Below are 22,676 nucleotides of genomic sequence, written 5' to 3'. Positions count from 1 at the left end.
ATGGGTGTTATTTAGGAGGCCTGGTCAGTCTATGGGGCCTCTGGTAGTAGATCAGTCTTTATCCCTAGTGTATGAATGACTTTGGGAGTCCCCCACCGAGGGATACTCTCTCAACAAAGACACATGGGAAAGGGCCTAGGCCCTGCCCCAAATGATGTGACAGACTTTGATGATCCCCCATGGAAGGCCTCCCTGGGGAGTGGATGGGGGGGTCAGTGGGAGACAGGGTAGGAGGGAAGGGAGAGGGAACTGCGATTGAAATGTAAAATAAGATTGTTTCTAACTTAAATAAAAAATAAAAATAAAGAAATAGAATTACTCCCTTTGAAGAGGTTATAGGGAAATTTTTAATTACATATAAAATGTTTGTTACCTTAAACCACCTACTGTAGGCAGCATCTTTTCGGAGTGTTTTAGGTTGAAACTTGTTGTCCTCCACAGACCTGTAAGTTGACAGACTGGTCACCAGAAACTACTATGTGGTGGGAGAACCTTTGGGGGCAGGGCCTGGGGAAGGAAGTTAGGTCACTGGGTATGGGTGGGAGGGGACTTTAAAAGAGATGTTGCTTCCCAGAAACCGAGAGGTGAGCAGCCTTCTCCACAGAGTGCTCCTCACCATCAAGTACTGTGCCTTACCTCCAGAGGCCCACAACAACAGAAACCAAGAGCCAAAGTAACTCTTTTCTGTGTGGTTGTGGTCCATATCCCGTCACCCCCCCACCATAATCCAATGTTCTCCCTCTGCTGAGCATGCTCCCAGTGCTCCCCTCCTTCAAGTTTCTCGGGTATTCTGTTGCAGTGACAGGAAGTGGCTAGCTCATAGGAGTCCTCTTTCCTTTCCCTGAAGCACTGAACACAAGATCCATGTCATAACAGATTCTTTGGCCAGACGTTCTCATAGGTCCCTTGTAGACTTCCTTCAAGTATATGTACATTGCGTCCTGTCTTCAAAATCCTAAGGTGTTTCTCATCCTCTACCATCCCCCAACAGCTGTCTGTGTATCCTGGCCTGTCCTCAGCAACAATCCTTCTAGACTGTTTTAAGCAAAACATCGCAGCACCTGTGCTTCCCCTTAAACATGTTCCATTTACTGATTGCCCTTCCTGCCCCTTGGCTGCCAGGTCCCACTTCACCATGCTACAGGCACAGTTGAGTCTAATCTCTCACGAACACTGTAAGAACTGGCTGTGAAAAAAAAAAGAACTGGCTGCGGGGGTTCCTGTATCTACCTCAGCAGCCCTGAATGGACTCTTCCTTGCTGTGATTTAACAAATACTACTGAACAATATTTCTTTAACAGTGGATAATCAGGAATTGTTGAACGAACAAATAGAACTATACAGATACACACATCAGCACCTAAGAAAGACACACAGACACAGACACAGACACACGCACACACACACACACACACACACACACACACACACGAATGTATTTGTGAGTGAAATTAATTCATAGTAAAAGGAAAATGAAAACTGTAGTACATTATATCAGATATTCTTAAAACAACAAACCAAGCCTATAGTCCCCCATGGAATAACGTCATTAACAGTAAATTTCGTAGATAGGAATGGCAGAATAATTTCAGTTGTACTTTTAAGTGTATTTGAATATTCTTAGAAGACGGTTAATGACGCTGTGGTGGTTTAGATGAGAAATGCCCACCCCATAGTCTGAGGTCTTTGAACTCCTAGTCCCTGTTGTTGACCCTGGGAAGGTTTAGGTATTACACTCTAATGGTAAGAAGTCAGTGGCTGGGTCTGAGCTTTGAGATTAAAAGCGTTTGCCCACTTTCAGTTTGCTCTCTGTGTCATGCTGGTAGTTAAGGTGTGATCTCACAGCTTCCTACTTGCCTTCTTGCCATAACAGACTCTTATCCCTCTGGAACCACAGGCCAAAATAAGCTGTTTATTCTTAATTTGCCTTTGCTGTGGAATTTTATCACAGCAACAGAAAAGTAACTAAGTAGATGCTCTTTGTAGAAGTCAATAGGTTGAGGGAAATAGTTTTTTCTCAAACACTGGGTATCATATGACATTTTAAATACTTTTTAAATTTTAGTTGACACAATAATTTCATGTATGTGACACGGTGTAACAATTTGTGTACTCAATATATGATAATCAGGTCAGAGAAACTGGTATATGTTTGTTTTGGTAAAGCCCAGATCCATGTATACCAGGCTAGCCTTAAAGTCACTGTACTGCTGAAGATGACTTCATACATCTGATTCTCCTGTCTCTTCCTCCTAAGAACTGGAATTTCAGTCATAACTATATCAGGGTTATATGGTTCTGGGTATCCGGCTAGGCAATTACTGTGCTAACTGATGTACTTCCCCAGTCAGATAATAGATGTATCTTATTAACTCCAACATCACCTCTTTGTATTTGAAATATTCAAAATACACCCTCCCCCAAGATCTGGGAACCATGATTCAATCCTTTCCTTTTTAAATATTAACATTTTAGATTCTGGATAACAGTAAGAACATATGCCTTCTGTATTTCTTTACCAACTTACTTCCCTTGACAGACAAAATGTCCTCCAGTACCATTCATGTTTCTGTAAATGCCATTATTTCATTATTTTTATAACTAAAGAATATTTAACTGGATCCGTCACATTTTTATTCATTTACCCATCACAATATCTTTGCGATTATGAATGCTAATTCAGTAAGCATGAGAGTTCAGAGTGTTTCACAGGGCATTTTCATTCTTTTTGGATATATGCCCAGTAATGGGACCACTGGGCCATATGGTGGTTTACTTTCAGTTTTAGGAACTACACTGTGTTTTCCACAGTCTGTGTGAACTTGAGAATTTGCCTTTCTTTGCATCCTTGTTTCCACTTTATCCCCTTTCTACCCATCCCTGTCCTTGTCCCTCTTCTCCGTCTCCCCCATCTCTATCATTTGATATCCTGTTGTGCTTTTGTTCATCTCCCTGAAGATTTATGATGCTGGGCATTTTCCTTATGCTTTTTGGCGGTTCCATTTTTTATTTGGGTTATGTGTTGGTATGGTTGTTTCAAAAACTGACTCGAGTCCCTTATACATTCTAAAACTTAGTCCATTATACAACAAATGATCTACCATCCTACCTCCAGGTCTGTGGCCATCATTTTATGACGTTGTTGTTGTCTTTTTTTTTTCTTTGTTGTATGAAAACATGCTTGGCTCAGTAAAGACTCAACATTCACTTTTGCCTTGGTTACTTATGCTTTCTGGGTAATTAAAAAAAACTGTCAGACCAGTGTCCAAATATTTTCCTTATGCTGTCTTCTGGGGTTTTCCTGTCTGACATTTAAGTCTTGATCCATTTTCCATTGACTTTTATGCACAGTACAAGATAGGAATCCAGTTTCTTTGCATATAGATTTCCAGTTTTCTCAGATCCTTTCATAAAAGGATAGTACTTTTTCCAGGGTGTGATTTTACTACTTTTATTGACATCAGCTGGTTTTAAAAACATGATTTACACTCTGGGTTCTCTTTTCAACTGGTTTATGAGTCTGGTTTTAAGTGACTGGGGTTTTTTAGCTTTTTAGATCAGCCTGGCCTTGAACTCACAGAGATCCGCCTTCCAAGGGCTAGGATTATGGGCCTGCACCACCACAGGCTGTCTTTAGTTGTTGTTTTGATTCATGTCAATTTCTAGTACGTTTTGAAAACAGATATTGTCATACCTACAGCTTTGTTCAGAATACTTTAGCTATTTGGGAATCTTTTGTGGTGCAAACAATTTTCTTTCTGTGAAAAGTATTGATATTTTGGCACAGTCCATTAAATACCCAGATAAGTTGGGGGTAGTGTGTGTTAGATTATTTAAAGAGCAGTTGTGGAGAGAGGGAGCATGGAAATAAAGAGATGCTTTATTTGGTTTGACCTTAGGTGGGACAGTGTGTACTCATGGGCAGGGTGCACTTTTGTCACCCATATGGGCAAAGGGTTGAAATGTCTACAGAGGAAGATGGGAGGTGGCTCCTTATAGAGGTGGGAATGACATCCATAATCCTCAAGGACACTGAAATCAGAATGCCTAGAGGCTGTAAAAATGCAAGGCAGGAGTGTCATAACTGTTTTTTTGTTGGATGGTCCTTTAACTTGGGGGTGGGCAGGTGTCTCAACTTGATCGACTAAAATGGATCAGACAGTCCATCCTACATTCCTGAAGGGACTTGGAAAACAATTATTAGGTGATTGTAAGCAGGTGGTCTGTTTACAGAGTAAAACTGAGATATTTTCTGGAAAGGTCGAAGGATAGGCAGGAACAGAACAGGATGCTGAGAGGAAGTGGGCATAGAGTTGACTCAGGGTGAAAGTGACCGGTCCCATTGCCAGGACGGCTGCACCAGAAAGAATTAGCAGAAGTGGCAGGGAACAAGAGAACAAAGGAGGGCACAGGAGAAAATTCAAGAACTAAAGTGAAGAATTGTGTCTGACCAAGGGTAAAAAGGTGGAAGGTCCCTTTCAGGTAGAGTTTCCCCAGAACATCTAAAAGGTCTTTTGGCAGATACGTCAGGAACAAATGGAGCTATTGTAGGGTGAGAGCTATTGGGAGAGTTTGCATGGAATATTTTGTTTGGGTATAGAGGGAACTGGGATTGGCATTGTTACATCTGTAAACAAGCAGGTGTTGGATAGATGTTACTGCAGAAGTATTTTCTGAGTAGGGTTATAATGGCTTTCCACAAGATTGTAAAGCAGTCAGAGTCTTTCCTTGTTATTCTTTTTACCAGGCACACACATGTAGGATTCCATCCTTTATAATACTCCAGCATTATTTATATATCTGTCTGCTACTTTTAGTTTTTTTCCCTAGGGCTGTTTTAATCCTCAGAACTTGTATAAAGTAATCTCCTACCAGTAGAGGATGTCTGTTTCCTCAGGATACAAAAAGGCTGCCCTATTTCCCTTTTCTGTCAAAGGCAAAAATTCAGTGGGCAATTATGAAGGTCATAATATCTGGGCAGAATGGCTTTGCCTTAGATTTTTATGGAGGAACGTAGTCCTACCTTAGCTGTCATGATTTGCAGGCAGGGTTCTTTTCCAGCCAGGAAAGTCAAGGTCATTTGGCTGAATAGAAAATGTTTAGAATTGTGTTTAGCTAGTTTAGGAACATGAATACATTTTACCTTCTTCCACCAAAATACTAGTACGTGCAGGCACACACACACACACACACACACACACACACACACACACACAGAAAGAGAGAGAGAGAGAGAGAGAGAGAGAGAGAGATTCTTAATGTGAAAAAGGAACTATTCACTGAAGCTGCTCGAGCCAGAAAAGAGTTTGCTATTTAAGCCTCTTGCAGGTTAATGCACAAAGGTTAGACAGAGCATCCCCAGATATCACAAGGAACACTTTGGCTTCTTTATTCTGGGGACGTGGTTTCATATATTTTGTTTAGGTATTTAAAATGACTCTAGTCAGTAAGGACTAGAATGAGAATGGAAGGGAATGACAAGAGGCCACAAAGAAACATAAACAGCCCTCATGTCCACATGACAACACTCACCAGCTCACTTGTACAACTGGACTGGACACTGACCAGTTCTAGGTATTTCTTGTTTCTTATCCATTTAGGCCCCCTTGCTCCCTTACCACAATACAACCTAGCTTTCTCTGATCCTCACAAGTAGCCAAAATTCTCTTTACAAGTTGAAAACAAGCTCCTGCTTGCTTAAACTGGTTCTTAGAATTGGTTGATTTTAGAATAAAATGTATAGCAAAAGGACATCAAACTGGTGTTTGCTGATCTGGTCTTATTTCCCAACATTTTTCTCTTTACATAAGAAATTCCAGCCAAGTTTGTGTGAGCTCATGCGTGCATTTGAATAGAACAAAGTCCTTCCTACTTCTCCTTTCCTCCCCAAGAACACCTAACCCCCTTCCCCAGTTCTTCACAAAAGCAACTTATTCTAGCTCAGATATCATCTCTTTGAAGCTTTCCTCGATTTTACTATATACAATAACCTTCCTGGCACACTGCTCTCCTCTCCAGAAGGTTTAGCTAGTTGATTCATTTATTGACTTTTCAGGACAAGGAAGTCATTTTGTCTGACACGTATGTTTTACTCTCATTGTCAATCAGAGCACATGATTGATTCACAGTACTACCTCCCATTCTCTTGGTATTTACTTATTTATTTATTTATGTATTATGTATGCAGTGTTCCTCCTGCATGTATACCTGTATGTCAGAAGAGGGCACCAGATTTCATTATGGATGGTTGTAAGCCACCATGTGGTTGCTGGGAATTTAACTCAGGACCTCTGGAAGAGCAACCAGTACTCTTAACTGCTGAGCCATTTCTCCAGCCCCCACTGTCTATATATTTTTGTGGAGGGAAAAAACACCAACAAGGTATGTTAGGGATGTGTTAATGATCTTTGATGTTTAATCTGTATAACCAACTTGATGGGATGGAGAATCACCTAGGTGACAAGCTTCTTGTACCTCTGAGACATTTCTAGATGAGGCTAATTGAGGAGTGAAGACCCACCCACTGTGAATCCTTTTCATAGGCTGGGAACCCACAACGAATAAAGATGAGAAAATGAGCCAAGCATAAACACTCACAGACCTCTGCTTCCCGGCTGCAGACACAATGTGATTTATCCTCTTAGGTCATAATAAATAACAACATGATGGATGGAGCCATATTGACCTAGAGGGACTGCCAGACAGACATGTAGTGAAAATGTTTGAGTGGTGTCTTAGTGCTCTACTGCTCTAAAGAGACACCATTGCCATGGTGGTTTAAATAGGTATGGCCCCCAGTGACCCATGTGTTGAGTCAATGCTTGGCCCATAGAAAGTGGCACTATTAGGAGGTGGGGCCTTGTTGGAGGAAATGTGTCACTGTGAACATGGGATTCGAGGTCTCATGTGCTCCAGTTACTCCTCCTGTGATGCGCCGTCTCCTGCTGCTGCCTGCAGATCAAGATGTAAAACTCTCAGTTCCTTCTCCAGAACACGCCTGTAGCCATGTTTCCCACTATGACAATAATGAACTGAACATCTGTAACTGTAATCCAGGCTCAACTAAATATTTCCCTTTATAAGAGTTGCTGTGCTCATGTGTAGCCTGATCTGATTGTGGGAGCCCAGGCAGTGCAACCAGTGCCTGGTGTATGTACTGGCCTTTTGGGGCCCATTCCATATGGTAGGATGCTTGTTCAACCCCAATCGATGCAGCAGGAAGAGGCTTGGTCCTACCTTGCCTCAATGTGCCACGCTTTGGTATCTCCCCACTGGAGACCTTGTCCTTTCTGAAGAGCAGATGGGAGATAGGTTGGATGGGGCATGGGGGGTAGCAGGAGGAGGGCAGTGAGGGGGAACTGTGTTTGGTATGTAAAAAGAATAAAAAATAGAATAAGTTATAATTAAAAAAAAGAGTTGCTGTGATCAAGGTGTCTCCTCACAGCAGTAGAAACCCTAAGACAACGACCATGGCAACTCTTACAAAAAGAAAGCATTTAATTGGAGCTGGTTTACACTTTCAGAGGTTTAGTTCATTACCAGCTGACAGCATGCAAGCAGACACTGTTCTGGAAAAGCAGCTGAGAGTCCTACATCCGGCTCCACAGGCAACAAGAGGAGAGCAAGAAGTCACTGGACCTGACTTGGGCTTTTGAGAACCTCAAAGGCCACCTTCAGTGACACACTTCTTCTAACAAGGCCAAACTTCCTAATCCTTTCAGAAAGTGCCACTCCCTGTTGTGACCAAACATTCAAATCTATGAGCCTATGGAGGCCATTCTTATTCAGACCACAAGTGGATAACGACAATGTTGTATGCAGCTATAACCAGTCATAAAACTAACTCTTTGCAGCCAACCGTTTTTCTGAATGATGGTGTCCTTTGCTTCACAGATGTGTCTCAGTTTCATGAGGTCCCATTTATTATTTGTTGATCTTAGTACCTGCACTATTTGTGTGTTCTGTTCAGGAAGTTGTCTCCTTGTCAGTGCATTCAAGGCTATTCTCCACTTTCTCTTCTAGTAGGTTCAGTGTACCGTGTTTTATATTGAGGTCTTTGTTCCTCAATTGTAGTTGAGTTCTGTGTAGGGTGACAAATATGGATTCATTTGCATTCTTCTACCTGCAATCATCCGGCTTGACTAGCATCATTTGTTGAAGGTGCTGACTTTCTCCCAGTGAGTGTTTCTGACTTCTTTATCAAAAAATCAAATGTCAATAGATATGTAGATTTATTTATGCTTCATCAATTCTATTTCACTGATTAACATTTCTTTTTTTGTGCCAAAAATGTCATGATGATTTTATTACTATAGCTTTGTAGTACAACTTGGAATTAGGGATAATTCCAATAATTCTTTCATTATTTAGTATTTTTAGCTATCCTAGATTTTTGTTTATGTGTTTCCATATGAAGCTGAAATTTGTCATTTCAAAATATGTGAAAAATTGTGTTGGAATTTGGATGGGGATTGCACTGAATATGTAGATTGCTTTTAATGGAGATGGCCATTTTTACTATAGTAACCGTACTGACCCATGAGCATGGGGATCTTTCCAACTTCTAATATCTTCCTCACTTTCTTTTTTCAATAAATTTTTATCATATAGATCTTTCACTTGCTTGGTAAGAGTTACCACAAAATATTTTACATTACGTGAAGCTATTGTGGTGGGAGTTGTTTCCCTGATTTCTTTCTTAGCCCATGTGTCATTCATATATAAGAGGACTACAGATTTTTGTCATTTGATTTGGTATCCAGATATTTTGCTAAAAGTTTTCTCAGGTGTACAAGTTTCTTGTCAAAATTTTTAGTCATTTATTTATACTATCATATCATTTGCAGATAAAGATGCTTTCTCTTCATCCTTTACAATTTGTATCCCCTTGATCTCCTTCAGTTGTCTTATTGCTCTAGGTAAGACTTCAAGTACTGTATGGGATATGTATGGAGAGAGTGAACAGTCTCGTTTTGTTGCTGGTTTTAGGGGATTTGCTTTGAGTTTTTCTCCATTTATACTGATGTTGGCTATGGGCTTACTGTAAACTGCCATTACGTTTAGGTATGTTCTTTGTATTGCTAATCTCTCCAGAACTTTCATGATGGAGGACTTGGATTTTGTCAAAGAACTTTTCTGTATCTAATCAGATGATGCTGTGGTTTTATATATTTGTGACAGGTCTACATTACATTAGACTATTTGAAAAATTAAAAAACAAAAACTTGCCTATTTCCTTATTTTACCTTCAATGACTATATCTTATAATTGAGAATGCTTAATCGTTTTACAAATTTCAATTTTATTTATTTGTGTGTGTTGGGGGCAGGGGTATGGCAAGCATGTGTGGTCAGAGGACAACTTGAAGGACTCAGGTCTCTTCTTCGACTTTGTGAGTCCTGGCTGTAGGACTCAGGTCATTGGAATTGGAAGCAAGTGTCTTTCCCCACTGAACACTCTTACCAGTCCTGATATAATTTCAAAAGCAGCATTCTATGCTTAAGCCATTACACTTCCAACTAATTGGCTTCTTTAGCTATTGTCATGGACTGCTACTAGAATTGCCCAGAGATTTCTTTTACTTGTTTTTAGTCTTTGCTTTAATAAATCATTTTTGACAAAATATTTTCACTTGTACTTGTGTTTGGGGTAGAGATAAAAAAATCTGGGTTCTATGAATTGGCTCTTTTTAAACTTTGACTATAAGGTTGTATCAGGTTGACAGATACAGATAACAAGAGCACACTTCCTTATGTTGCTATTTGGAAATACCTCAACATAAAACACTTTCACTAAAATTCTGATTTTTGGATACAACCAAAGCAAAAGTTTGAAAAGTCTGTGAATTGGGAGATAGCTCATCTCTTTTTAGAGTTGTCTAGGAATTTGTTGTCTTCAGAATACTCTCATTTTCTTCACTGTACTTCTGAGGATACAACTGTCAGTGGCTAGTGCTGGTCCTTCGGTGCTCAACTGCATCTGGAAGGTCTCCCATTCTTCTTCCTGCTTAGGTTACAAGCTCACTTTGTCATTGATGTGAAACACTGTTGACTGTTTGTATGGTAAACTCCCCTTCCTGGGCTCCTGAGGCTCCATCACTTAGTACATATGTTCATTGTCCCGGCAGGCAGATCATCTCCCGGGAATGGACTCTTTGAACACCGTGCCCATCTCTGAACTAAAGTCTTGAGAGTGCTGACTGTTGGTCAGTCGTGTCTACTGAGGTGGTAGGTAATGGGCTTTGTGATTGTCAGTAGCATCGCCTGGGGTGAGGCAGCTGAAGGAAGGAAAAGAGGGACCGTATAGCATGCAGGGAAAGAATGGAGAACAGGGACATCGACTGGATCCCTGCTAGATTTTTATCTCTTCAGTGCAAACACATGATTTCTCATATTTACAAACTCAGGCATGCTCAGTTTGTTAAAAAAAAACGACACCAGGGAACTCCTGCAGCTGATAAATATTTTCAGCAAAGTGGCAAGATACAAGATCAACTCAAGAAAATCAGTAGCCCTACTATATACAGAAGATAAAAAGGGCTGAGAAAGAAATGAGAAAAACACTGCCCTTTACAGTAGCCACAAACAACATAAAATACCTTGTGGTAATGCTAACCAAATAAGTGAAAGACCTGTATAGCAAGAACTTTGAGTTTTTAAAGAAAGAAATTAAAGAAGACACCAGAAGGTGGAAAGATCTCCCATGCTCTTAGATAGGTAGGATCAACATAGTAAAAATGGCAATCTTACCAAAAGCAATGTACAGATTTAGTGCAATCCCAGTGAAAATCCCAGCACAATTCTTCACAGACCTTAAAAGAACAATAATCAACTTTGTATGGAAAACAAAAGACCAAGGATAGTCAAAACAACCTTATTCAACAAAACAACATCTGGAGGCATTACCATCCCTGACTTCAAGCTCTATTATAGAGCTGTAGTCCTGAAAACAGCTTGGTATTGGCACAAAAATAGACAGGTAGACCAATGGAATCGAATTGAAAACCCAGATATTAACCCACACATGTATGAACATCTGATCTTTGACAAAGAAGCTAAAAACATACAATGGAAAAAAAGAAAGGATCGTCAACAAATGGTGATGGCATAACTGGATGCTGGCATGTAGAAGAATGCTGATTGATCCATACCCATCGCCATGCACAAAACGTAAGTCAAAATGGATCAAATACCTCAACATAAATGCAGGCACACTGAACCTCTTAGAAGAGAAAGTGGGTGGTACCCTTGAATGAATTGGTACAGGAGAAAGCTTCCTGAACATAACACCAGTAGCACAGACAGGGAGATCAACAATTAATAAATGGGACATCCTGAAACTAAGAAGCTTCTGTAAGGCAAAGGACACAGCAAGACAAAAAGGCAGCCCAAAGATTGGGAAAAATATTCACTAACCCCACACCTGACAGAGGGCTGGCCTCCAAAATTTACAAAGAACTCACGAAGCAAGTCTCCAAAACACCCAAGGATCCAATTAAAAAGTGGGTTACAGAACTAAATAGAGAATTTTCAAGAGAGGAGTCTAAAATGGCTGAGAGGCACTTGAGAGAGTGCTCAACATCCTTAGCAATCAGGGAAATGCAAATTAAAACAACTCTGAGATACTATCTCACTCCTGTATGAATGGCTAAAATCAAAAACATCAACGACAATTTATACTGGAGAGGATGTGGTGAAAGGGGAACACTCCTCCACTGCAGGTAGGAATGCCAACTTTGGAAATCAGTATGGAGATTCCTCAGAAAAATAGGAATCAATCTACCACAAGACCCAGGAACTACACTCTTAGGCATATATCCAAAAGATACCCATTCATACAACGAGGATGTCTGTTCCACTATGTTCATAGAAGCATTATTTGTAATAGCCAGAAGTTGGAAGCCCCTAAATCGAAGAGTGGATAGAGAAAATGTGGTATATTTACACAATGGAGTACTATTCAGCAGAAAAAAACAATGGAATCCTGAAATTTGCAGGCAAATTGATGGCACTACAAGAAACCATCCTGAGTGAGGTAACCCAGTCACAAAAAGAGAAACATGGCATGTACTCTCTCACATATGAATTTTAGACATAAATCTGGGGAGTGCCAGTCTTCAATCCCATGGCCAGAGAGTCTGGGAAACAGAACCTTCATTCAGTGGCTGATGGAAGCAGAGGCAGACTTCCAAGGCTAAGCACTGAGCTGAACTCAAGAAATCCAGTGACAGAGAGGGAGGACTGATGACCAAAGGCATTAAGACTGGGCTGGATTAACCCCCAGAAACAGCTGAATTGACAAGGGGGTAGATCTTGAATCCCAGACTGATGCCTGGGAATCCAGCATGGGACTGATCAAGACCCCCTGAATGTGGGTGTCAGTGAGGAGGCCTCGGTAATCTATTGAGCTTGGGTAGTAGATCAGTATTTATCCCAGGTATACAAATGGACTTTGGACTCCAATCCAACATTGTGAGATGCACTCTCTCTCTGAACTCTTGGGGGAAGGTCTAGGCCCTGCCCTGGATGAAATGACAGACTATGGACACCCCCATGGAGGGCCTCACCCTCTCTGGGGAAAGGAGGGGATATTGGGGGCGGTTGGTGGGAGGGCATGGAGGAGGGGAGGGAAAGGTAAAGGGACCTGGAATTGACATGTGAAGCAACCTTGTTTCTAATTTAAATTTAAAATTGTATATATATATATATACAATAAGGTATATATATATATATATATATATGGCAACAGGAAGTGAACTGAGACACTGAGTGGGATCTTGAACACAAGAAATCTCACAGCCTGCCCCCATAGAGATGCAATTATAAGAAAGCCATACTAACTCCAACAAAGTCCCACCTCCTAATAGTGCCACTCCTTATGAGATTATAGGGAAAAATTACATTCAAACTATCACATGGCAATGGTGTCTCTTCAAAGAAATAAAACCCTAGCTTAGACAGTAGTTGTTATCATAAGTGGTGTATTGCTGTGAAGGGATGTCCACACTTTTGTTTGGAGGATTGAGGACTTTGGACTAGAAAAGCAGTTGAACACTTTAAGTGGAGCTTAATGGGCCTCACCAGTAGGAGTACGGAAGAGAGTGGTGCTGAGAGTGCTTTGAACTGTGAGGGCCTGACTCAGGAGTTTTCAGAGGAGAAGAATGTTAGTATGTGGACTAGAGACTGTTCCTGTGATATTTTACACTCTGGAAGCACAGGCAGGTAGATCTCTGAGTTCATGCAACATGGTCTACAGCCTGAATTCCAGGACTGGTAAGCTTAGACAGTGAAGGCAACGATAAAAACCAGAATTCTGTTGAAAATGTATGTGAAGGAGGGGCACTGTTCCATCTTCAGGAAGCAATAGAAATTTTAGCTTATCACATGTGATTCTGGCTTTAGAGTGGTGGTTCTAAACCTTCCTAATGCTGCAACCATTTAATATAGTTCCGTATGATGTGATGAACCACAACCATAATGTTATTTTCACTGCAGATTCATAGTTGTAATTTGGCCACTGTAATGGATTGTAATGTAAATATCCTATGGTCTAAGGATACCCCTTGTGAATGGAGTTTTCAATACCACCCCCAAAGGGGTCCTGACCACAGGTAAAGAAATACAGCTTTAGAGCCATTATATGAGAAAGGGGTTATAGAATCTTTCTCCACAACTAAAGAAAGGTGATGAGGCCAGGCAAGGGTCATGGTTGTTTGTATTTGGATGTTCAAAGAGGTCAATGCATGAAGTTGAATAAATAAATCAGTGAGTAAATGAATAAATAATTTTATTAATTCTTGGACAATATCACACAATATATTCTGATCTTATTTACCCCGCAATCCTCCCCCTAACTCCTTCCAAATCTACCCTCAGCTCCCTACCCAGACGTTTATGTCCCCTTTCTTAAAAAAGAAAAGAATCCATTGACTCTCCTTCAAGATTTTCATAATTAATGTCTGAGCCTTACATCATTTCAGAGTCTACACAGAATGCATGGTAGCCCCATGACCAGGTTGGCCAGAAGTTGCCTTATTTGGTGTCAATCATGATTTATGTCCATCATCCCTTCATGAGAAACACTGGAAACCTGGTGTTTGAGAGACTGAACTTCCAGCACAGGGAAAGCACGGATTTGACAAAAGTCTCACGTCCCAGCAGGGCTAACAAAGCCTGAATACCACTGCATAACCTGCATACACCTGGGCACAAAGGGCTTGGAACATTTCTGGACAGCTTGATCATTTCTGCACACAGCTTCTTGAATGAAAGGTCAGCTGATTTGGGACAAGGAAAACCTTGTGCTTCCATGGGTCTCTGTACTTCACAAGGTGGGCTCTGCCTGCAAATCTATTGTCAATCATCCATGCTGTATGTATTTATTAGTCATTCATCTATGTTTTTTGTGCTGTTCATTCTAAAACCCAGGGCCACAGGAATGCCAGACAAGAACAAGCTAATAACTCACAAACTCAAGATTAATGATGCAGAGAGTTAAGTAGAAAATAAGATATGGCTACTGTTGGAGCCAGGTAGGCGGGGGCAGATTATGGTACCCCACAGCCTGAGTGCCAGAAATAAACCATGGTGCCTATGGAGAATCTGAGATGATGAGGCAGATGTGAGTTCAGACAATTGAGCTGAGGAAGCAGCATTGTCAACTGCGTTCCTCCTCTCAAGGGTGATGGTACCTGTGGGAGGATGGATGAATGACAGGAGAGAAGTGTAATGCATGCTCACAGAAATATCCCTGAGACAATTCTAGCTGCTTTCCCAAAGCTAAGGGCTTCCAGGGATGTTTGCACATAGGTTGGCAAACAACAAGGATGGGTCAGGCTGGGAGAGAACTGTGGTCTGGATGACCTGGGATTCTCAGAATGAGGTGGGTGAGGCCTCTGTGACCTCACAATAGAACCCTGCCCTAGTAATGCCAGGGTCTTACCTGAGGACAAGCCAGAGTCCAGAAGGAGGGCTTGCATCACAGCAAGTGCATGTGACTTGGTAAGTTTGGGCTGTTTTCTGGGATGGACACTACCTGAAATTAATCATGTGAGTGACTCACTCAGTTTGAGGCACTTCTTTATTGAGATCTTAAATGGGGACAATGAAACATATGTAAAATGACCCAACATAGTGAGGTATTTGAAATGTCCCAGCCTGAGGACAGCTCATCCTAAGAAGAGCTAGAAACAGCAGGAGTCAGAAGTCTCATAGCAGTGGGACTGGCCCTTCAAGACCACATGGAGGGAAACCCCTCCACTCACAGAGAGAGAGGCCTTGGGATGAAGCCACACAGGTGGATCTGCACCAGGACTCCAGCCTCTGACCTAGGTGATAAGGATGGAGGGTTCCTGTTTATGTACCCACATTAGACAATCACACGTAGGTTGATCAGGGATTGTGGGCAAAGCATCCCTGGCACTGTTATCTGTTCTTCCCTGATAATTCTGGTCCCTGGTGGTAACAATGTTTTCATTTATACTAAGATAGACATAGACAGCTGCCATGATTTGGGAACAGAATCCAATGTCACTGTCACAGGAAGCACCGTGGCAGTACTCTACTTCTAATTCTGTGCTTATACAGGTTTTCACTTGGATGTGTTTAGAGGAATCTTTAGGCTCTGTGGAGGGAGAAATATACACAGGATTCCTGGGAGGAGGGCATAATTTAACCTCACTGTGCTATACTGGGTGCAGGGTGATAAAGGATATGAGGCACAATGTGGTTCTTTAACAGGACCTGTGCTATAGCTGTAGAAAAAGCTGCAGTAAGTATCTGTAAGATGTGTGACAAAGAACTAGTGTAACAAGGACTCAGGAAGACAACACCCACAACTCACTGGAGAAAGAGGCCATGGGATGTCCACACCCAGCCTGTATCACATGAGAAGACTTCAGGCTCCAGCCTGGTGCAGAATAAACTCTGCCAATGGGACCAAGCCAGGGACAACCATCAGCTAAGGCAGCCCACAGTGTCAGGACAGGTAGGGAGTCTGTCAAAATCATTACTGCAGGGGTCTGAATGGACTTTCCTTCTAGACAGCATGATCCTCATCTTTTGTAACTATCGGGTGGGCCCAGCATGGCTGAAGTCAGGGACACAATAAGAAACACAACTACAGCCATCTCCCTAACCTATCCACATTTACATTTAAATTATATGTAAAATTTAATGAAGAGAGGCCTCTGAAGAGAGTGTCAACTCAGTGCATAGTCTATCACTTAAGGCTTGAGCCTCCAGAATGTTAAAGATAATTACTGGCACCACCCACCTGTTTGTGACATCCCCACAGGGAGCACATGCTTCACAGGTAGGAGTGCTTCTCATGGGCTTCTCTAGACATGAACCTTCCTGGCAATCATCTTTACATTCGGCTCATAGGCCCTTCCCAGAATGGCCACAGACACTGATGCCATACTCTATCCGTTTTATTTTCAAACTTAAGCTTTTACTGAGGAGACCTGAGTTAATATATTTGTGGTTTAATCTGTATGTATGTCTGAGTGGATTTTGTCAAATTTCTTCAACTAACCACAACCTGTATTTGTGAGAAAAGGTGACAGCTGCTGAGGCAGAGTCAGCACCTGCCTTGGGACTCCAGTTTCCAAATGACAACAGGAAGAAGCTCTGCTGCTATACAGATCTCCAGAGTGACATTCTCAGAAGTCATTGACTGTTTCATGGCAGGACCAGGTAAGGGAATTTCATGACATCCTGATTTCTGGGCAATCCTCCTGCAAGCTACATTTAATAGTGGTGATGGGAGAGGTTGCACCCCAACATTTTCCATCAGCTGGATACCCAAAATACTGCAGATAGCACACTTAAAATCTCTTGACAAGAGAAACTTATTAATAAACTGAGCAGCAGAAAGGAGACACCAAGAGGTGAATTGTGCACATTAGGGCAGAGTATGATCCTTCCCTCCTGAACATGCTGGTCCCAGGGGTGAAGTTCCCTGGAGGAGAAGGACTAGATGTGAGCTTCTAACCAAGAAATGATCTTAAGAGAAGCCTTCAGGGACTGCCCCTAGATACCAGCCCAAAAGACATCTGTGTGCATCGACAGCCTTTGAGTTTCACAGAGGGAGGCCTGGCCTCTGTGACCTCACATGAGGGTCACTGTCATAGTTCCAGGTGTGACCCAGTTCAGAGGGCAGCAGACCCCATTACAGTGGACCAGGATTTAGCTCAGGAGAAGGTGAGCAGAGATCTATTTCAGGTAAGAGATTGCAGAAAATTCTGTAGGTAAAGAAGTGATCTCAAACCAGTGTACTTGGCAGGGGGCTCTCTGGAAAGGGGTGCCAAAGGCAGATTCGGTGTTTGAGGGGTGTTTGATTGACACGGCGGATATGACCATAAGGATTACAAAAACAAGGATCAGAGAAATACCCTCACTGAACATGGCCATGTAGGACATTCAGAGAGAGGTTGCCATCCCCACACAGCAAAGAGATGTTTTGATGATCTGTAGAGACTTGTATGTCTTAGCAAGGCATCCTCTAGATGATGGGAGGACTAACCTCTGCTGTTTCATTTAACTGGGATAATCCAACAAGGGTTCAGACCACAGAAAGGAATTATACCATGGTGTCTTGGTGGGACTCTCCTGATTGTATCTCACAACCTAGAAGCAACAGACTTTCCACATGAGCTCACAGATACCCCTCCACCATAGACAGTCAGCTGTGCAACAGGAAGGAGTTACCCAACCAGCTTTCTCGTCTACATATTTCATCTTTGTATAATGTATAATTATTTCATGTGAACTGTGGGCTACTTGTGTCTGAGTCTGTGCATGTTTCCCCGAGGACAGGTCAGTGATGTTCTGAGAACATTTAAGATGCTACTTTTTTCCACTATCAAAGTCCACCTGAGTTTTCTTTTAATTTTTCAGAAATGCTGAAAATAGACCAAGATTTAGTCAATGATTTGGGCAAGCATCGGCTGGAAAGGATCGACTACTTCCACCCTAATGATAAACAGGTACCCTGATCCTGAAATAGGCTGGACACCAAATCAGAAGATACGGGGAACCAAGGAATTCCCTTACCCTAAAAAAGCCGGGGCCCATTAGAGAGGAAATATGGGCCTGGGCCAATCAAATGAAGGAAGTAGGGGACAAACCAAGAAAAAGAGTGTGCCCACGCCAATCCTGACCCTGAAAAAGCCCGGGCCCAAAGCAAGAAGAGACGTGGGCCTGGGCTAACCCCTGACCCTCAAGAAGCCTGAGCACAATTATCCAGAGTAATTCAGCCTGGGCCAATCAAAAAAAGAGGCCTGGGCCAGACCAAGAAAATGAGTGTGCCCAGGCCAATCCTGACCCTGGAAAAGCCCGGGCCCAAAGCAAGAAGAGATGTGGGCCTGGGCTAACCCCTGACCCTAAAGAAGCCTGAGCACAATTATCCAGAGAAGTCGGCCTGGGCCAGTCAAAAAAAGAGGCCTGGGCCAGACCAAGAAAATGAGTGTGCCCAGGCAAATCCTGACCCTGGAAAAGCCCGGGCCCAAAGCAAGAAGAGATGTGGGCCTGGGCTAACCCCTGACCCTAAGGTAGCCTGAGCCCAGCTTTCCAGAGAATTAGTCCTGGGCCAATCAAGACAAATAGGCAAAGGCCAGACCAATTAAATAAGTGTGCCCAGGCCAATCCTGACACTAACACTGAGGAAATTTTGGCATGAAAACTAATGTCATATCAGCACAGATTAATCCCCTCCCAAAGAGGCCTGAACCCATGGCCAATCTAAAGTGAAACAATACCGTGGATGCAATATGTACCATAAGTTTCTCTGATCAAGGCCTTAATTTCAGTTCGTATTTTACACCTAACCAAGACATGAGTGCACACAAATGCCAGCTTGTCACGAATAGCCTTGGACTAACCCTCTATACTTCCTATAATGATTGATATAAGTGACATTCTGAGTACCAGACATGTGGCTGTCACACACACACTTCATTCAATCCAACATCATCAACACGCTAAAAAGGATGACAACATTGACATAAAGTGCCAAGGGCTCACCTCAATAATCCAGTAACATGGATGCATCTTATCAAAAAGGGTGTTACAATGCATCCTGCACCTTATCTTGACTGACTTTTTTTACAGAAAATTTCCCATACTGGACTCTAGCCATAGACTGCTCACCAAGAATCTTGGGCAAACCCAGAACTTGATCTGATTAACTGAAATCTGGATGCATTATCCCCTCCAAGAAGGGGAACTTGATAATGACATGATTATTGACACAGGTTCAAGGCCATAAGCAGACCTGAAAGGAAACCCAGCACCACCTTGAACCCTAAGTAGACTGGACTAATATTAAATGGTGTGTGGACCACACCCTCTAGTCAACCCAGGACAAGATCCCACCACAAAGGAGGGAGTCTTTAAAGGGACAATGTATCACCTTAATGACCAAAGGAAATGGACATACCCATGCCGGCGACCTGTTCTGAGGTCAGGCATTATCTCACTTCAATTTTTTTGGGACAAATCATAGCCTCATTTGTGACCCAGGTCAAAGCTCACTTTAATGACCAGAGGAAATGGACATACCCATGACGCTGACCTGGCCAGAGGTCAGTCATTTTCTCCCATCAATTTATTTTGTTGGACAAATCATAGCCTCATTTGTGACCAATCCATGCTATTTTACTTAGAAATTTGGACTCAACCACAACCATTCTTGTACTGATGTTTGACATAACATCATAGACCATGAACTGTCATCGATGCTAATCTAGATTCTTCTTTGCGGTACCACTGTAGTTTGTGGGATGTACCTGATATTCTTCCAACACATGCAACAAACAATCTCACAGCAGATGGATTAAGACCTCATTGCTCTCTAGTAATCTGAGCCTCACATAAACATCAAATAACAATAGCACAGCTCGGGATCAAGGGTGTGTGGGCCGCACCCTGCAAATCCTCTGTGCCCAGGTCTTCCTGTATGAGGACTTTAAGAGAGCAAAGATAAGAAGCTGATGTGAAGTCTGACCTAGGCCACACCTACTGCTCCAAGAAGGTTGAACACACTTTAACACCATAAGTGGGTTGTCTGAAGAATGACATACTCTGAGTACCTTCTACTGCCTGGGTCTAGAATTTAAGGGTATGTGGGCCGTACCCTGTCTCCATATGACCCAGTGCTACACTCACAACAACGGAGCAAGGACTATGCAATGACCTATAATGGAACAAGGAACCACTCTCCATAGTATCAAGAAGAATTAGATAGCACAGGGTCTCATTGTGATTCACCTGAAACCCGCCCCCCACCATTCCATCCATCAAAAACCTTGGATTCTTAAACATGGCTTCTGCAGCTGATGACTGAAGGACAATCAAAATCAGTGTGGGCTGGGGGCTAACTTAACACCAAGAAGCCTGAGTCAAGTTTAACTTTGACAGTTGTAGGCATCATTCTCTCTTCATCACACCCAGGAGATTTCTTACGTTGGAGGATCAGGAGCACAAGCCATGGCCATCTGGATATCTGGGCCACACAAGAGAAACAATACTAGGCAGACACTGGCATGATGGGTGTGTGGGCCGCACCCTGGAGTTATTGTTTGCCCAACTGCTACCTGGTCTTCAAGATATCCAGGACAAGAAGATCTCATGTGTGTTAGCAACACCAACACCTCAGAGGAAACTGGAACCACCACAAGGACCAACACAGGCTTCAAGACCTAGCCACTCTGTTGACCTTGACCCTCAACTTGGCCACTCCATTGACCTTGACCTTCAATTTGATATGATTAAAAACATCAAGTAACTTAACAATGTGATGACCCTGGAGTACAGACACAATTTTAATATGGATGTCTAGTAGAAAACACTGAAATTGACACTCTGGTGGAAACTAGACATAGTTTCTTATGTTTCCTTAGTGTCACCAGAGCCTACCTAGAAGAAGCAAGACTTATACCCTGATTTCTATAGATCTCTGCCTTTATCTTATGTACCTAACACAGTGTCATCTTACAATATTCTTTGTCAAGTATCTCCTGCCCTACCATTATGTATATAGTCTTCAATAAATATAAGGTTTAATTGTGTCCTAGCGTTTCAATTGCTGTGAAGAGACACCATGGCGATGGCAACTCTTATAAATGAAAACATTTATTGGGGTGACTTGCTTACAGGTTCAGAGGTTCAGTCCATTACCATCATGGCAGGGAACATGGCAGCATGCAGGCAGACATGGTGCTGGGGGAGTTGCAGAGAGTCCTATAGCTTTCAGGAAACAGGAAGTCCACTGACAACTGGGTGGGATCCTGAGCATAGGAAACCTTAACGTCCACCTCCACAGTGACACACTTCTTCCAACAAGGCCATACCCACTCCAGCAAAGCCACTCCTCCTAATAACACTCGCTATGAAATTTGGGGACTAATAGCATTTAAACTCCCACAATCTTCCTCCATGGCTTATCCATAAATCCTTATTTTGACTGTTTCCCTCTATTTTTGACTGATGTTTTTCAATCTCTGAATTGAACTTGAGAACAGGCTGTGATGTAGATAGATACCTAGCACATCTCTTTCTTCCCTGTTGTCTTCAAGTGTATGGCAATGTATTTAATGCTCAGACCTCAAGATGATCAGCCCACCTCTGACCACGGTTTGTATATTTACCTTTAGTTGGAATCTCCCAAGGAAATCTAAACCAAGGGTCGTAGTAGCCAGAACCCTCACCCAGTCATAAAATCACAGAGAAGAAAATTTCCATATTGGAAGTACAGCTGCCAATCTCTCCTAGTACCCAAATCAGATTCGCACCAATTTTTAGAAATTTTAGGATATGGGGGAGGAACAATTTAGTGCGGATCATAGGGCACAAGGCATCTTGAAAGTGTTTTCCAGCAGTGTCCACATGAAGATGAATGGACGGCCAGTGAGATTCCATGCATGGAGTCTAAACACAGGTACAGATCCATATTATAGAGATGTGCCATGGGAACTTGAGCCACTGGTGTGTGTGCTTGGGGTACCTGAGAACTGGAAGAACATTTTTATTACAGCCTGTAGACTTCAGGGTTTCTGACTGATCCCTTCTTCTTCAGAGAGTATGGGGGTACCTGGATCACACACAGAGAGATAGTGTCCCCAGGTTCATGGTGTATTCCAAAGGGACAATTGCTGTGGGTTTTATCTCACCCTATCACACTATAGACAATGTCAAAAAATGGTTTGCAGAGCCAAGACCGTAACACACAATCCCACACACAGACGACTAAGTCAGGAGGATAAGTATAGGTTTCCTCTGGGGCTCTGTGTGTCTGGACAACTCATCTCTTTTTAGTTTCCATTGTCCGGATGTGTCACTTTATCCAGTCATCCATCCACTTACTGAAAGGTACCTGTGCTGCCTCTGCATTTGCACATTGTGAACAAAACTGACAGAGATGTTTGTGTTTGGATTCTTGTGTAGGCACAGTAACATGTTATTAAGCAAGGGATGAGAAAAGGGGGCTCTCTAGAATACCATGTCATAAATATGTTGAGCTGGGGAGATGGGTATTAGCTCTCAATGGGTAAGATCATTTGCTGTGCAAGCATGGAGACCTGAGTTTGAATCTTCAACACCCAAATAAAAATCTGGTGAGACCACTTGTGTCCCAGCACCAGGAAGCAAAGACTGACAGATCCTGGAACTCCTGGAAGC

At 42.4% G+C, this 22,676-nt stretch overlaps 2 long non-coding RNA genes across 8 annotated transcripts; one reads left to right on the top strand and one right to left on the bottom strand.

Annotated features, from left to right (window-relative positions):
• Positions 1–405: 405 nt before the first annotated feature.
• Positions 406–5,735, bottom strand: LOC121138102. The gene is made up of 2 exons (XR_005875294.1): positions 5,024–5,735; positions 406–443 (listed from the first exon to the last, which is right to left on the bottom strand). It is a non-coding gene; the product is annotated as an uncharacterized LOC121138102 (long non-coding RNA).
• Positions 5,736–9,027: 3,292 nt separating this feature from the next.
• LOC110339605 lies at positions 9,028–21,067 on the top strand. Of its 7 annotated transcripts, XR_005875290.1 has the most exons (6): positions 9,028–10,226; positions 13,979–14,329; positions 14,427–14,530; positions 16,558–16,694; positions 17,898–17,986; positions 19,110–21,067. It is a non-coding gene; the product is annotated as an uncharacterized LOC110339605 (long non-coding RNA). The 7 variants fall into 7 exon arrangements; XR_005875292.1 differs by lacking the exons at positions 13,979–14,329; positions 14,427–14,530 and having other exon boundaries at positions 9,936–10,226; XR_005875291.1 differs by lacking the exons at positions 9,028–10,226; positions 14,427–14,530 and having other exon boundaries at positions 12,731–14,270.
• The last annotated feature ends 1,609 nt before the right edge of the window (positions 21,068–22,676 follow it).

The sequence above is a fragment of the Mesocricetus auratus genome, unplaced genomic scaffold (genome assembly GCF_017639785.1).
Source record: "Mesocricetus auratus isolate SY011 unplaced genomic scaffold, BCM_Maur_2.0 contig_6847_pilon_obj, whole genome shotgun sequence".
NCBI classification, from domain to species: Eukaryota; Metazoa; Chordata; class Mammalia; order Rodentia; family Cricetidae; genus Mesocricetus; species Mesocricetus auratus.
This window is presented reverse-complemented; position numbering and strand designations above follow the sequence as displayed.